Here is a 2,161-nt window from a genome sequence, read left to right as displayed (position 1 = left end):
TCCTAAAAATTTAAAACATAGCTAGTGTAACATATACCATTCTAGCAGATCTTAGTCATTATCGATAAAATATTAATTCGTTTATATATTTGCATTTTTCATTATGAGAACAAACATTTCAGAGGACAAATAATTCAATGATCCAACCCTCCATAACATGTATATGGCAGTGCCTACAAGTAAAACATATTTCCAGTTTATTCTTCTCTATATATTGCAGCTTAGTGATCATTTGAAGTGACTAGATCCGTTCAATTACTTTTGCAGTGTTGTTTCACTCTTGCTCTTTTTCAGTTTTTTCTTTTTTTCAATATTCTCTATTGATTTTACAACAAAGTTTCCATTCAATTTTATAATCTATATGATCATATTCCAATATTTTGCTCCATGTTTTCTCAGCAGTCTTACAAAGGTTCCATCCACATTTATGCTTCTTAGACTTCAAAGGATTTAAGTAAATAAAAGTTCAGAAATATATGCAACTTTATATGTCACATTGGGTTAAATTTAAATAAACTTATATAAATAACATAAGATCAGAGGACTCATGTTGCAAATCGGAGGATAGATTCTATTTTACCACTATCGTGCTTATAACATATAATAATTAATCTCTTCATAAAATAAAGGGCAGAGGCACATACATATGTAATTACATGTATATATCCATTGACATCATTGATTTTTTTTTTCTTCTCCTCCTTCCTTCTCTTCTTCCTTTTTTCCTCCTTGTCATTTGCACTAGAAGTAGAAATTTTGGATGACTCATGACTTTTAAGTCCTGAAGTAATCTAGTTCCAATACATTTTCACAGCTTAATGCTACTTACTTTTCCATATAAACCTCCTACTTTAACTCGAGTTCACCATCTAATCACAAGACTGTCTTCCTGTTTCCTGACCTTGCCTGTATCGTTTCTTTCATAGCAGTACCAGGCCTTCTCTTTGCTCCTTCCAGAACTATCTATTCAACCTTGATCACATCTATCATGCCCCAGTCTCATAAATACCTTCTTTGATCTCCTGAAACCATGTCATCCATCCATTCTACCCTTATTCAGAGTCATATGCATTTGCTTTGCTGGTGGCTTGCTTTGTCATGCAACTATCCATGCCTTTATTTCCTGCCTCCCCCGCTATATTTTGAATCCCAAGAGGACAAAAATGTGGACATTCCACTTTCTTAGTACCTTGTAATAATTGGCAACTCATGGGGAGTATTTTTGTGGTAGTAACTGCATAAAATAGCAATAAATTTTCCAGGTTGTCTGGGGGATTATCAAAGTTTTTAAGATTTGTTTTTGATGTCGTAGTGCTTTTTTTAAAGGAACAAATGAAAAGGAAGAAAAAGCAGAAGACTATTGCCTCTGACGTCATGAGAATGGTCTAGGCCTTTGTTGGAGATATTCTCCAGCCTTGAAGCTGGAATCCTTGTCACCATGGCTATCTTAATCATATGACCATTCTGGGTTTTATTTTCTTATACTGAAAGCTGAATGAGAAACTAACCCCCACCCCACCCCAAATATATTGTAGCAGGATAGGCCAGGCCAGGTAAAGAGTATAACTTTTTTTTTTTTTTCATCTTTTAAAAATAAATGTTTTCCTTTATAACAGGAGATCTAGATTTACAAAAAGACTGCAAAGATAGTATAGAGAGTTCCTATATACCACACACCCAAGTTTTGCTTCGTATTAACATCTTATATTAGTATGGTACGTTTGTAGCGACTAATGAACCAATACTGACACATTTTTATTAACTAATGTCTTTTTTTCCCTGTTCCATTATTATCATATTACATTTAGTAGCCATACTTCCTAAGGCCCTTATTGGCTGTGATGGTTTCACAATCTTTCCTCATTTTTGATTCTCGATAATTTTAAAGAACTGGTCAGGTATTTTGTAGACAGTCCCTCAACTGGGGCTTGTCTGTTGTTCTTCTTGTGATTAGATTGGTGTTCTGTGTTTTGGGAGGAAGACCACAGAGATTAAGTGCAATTTTTATCATATCATATCAAGGGCATGTGCTATTAACATAACTTATCACTGTTGACGATAACCTTGATCAACTGACTGGTGTACTGTACTAGTACTGTAGTACTAGTCAGGTTTCTTTACTGTAAAGTTAGCGTATATAGCTTTCCAAAGAGAAAGGAGA

Source organism: Ailuropoda melanoleuca, chromosome 20 (genome assembly GCF_002007445.2).
Source record: "Ailuropoda melanoleuca isolate Jingjing chromosome 20, ASM200744v2, whole genome shotgun sequence".
NCBI classification, from domain to species: Eukaryota; Metazoa; Chordata; class Mammalia; order Carnivora; family Ursidae; genus Ailuropoda; species Ailuropoda melanoleuca.
This window is presented reverse-complemented; position numbering follows the sequence as displayed.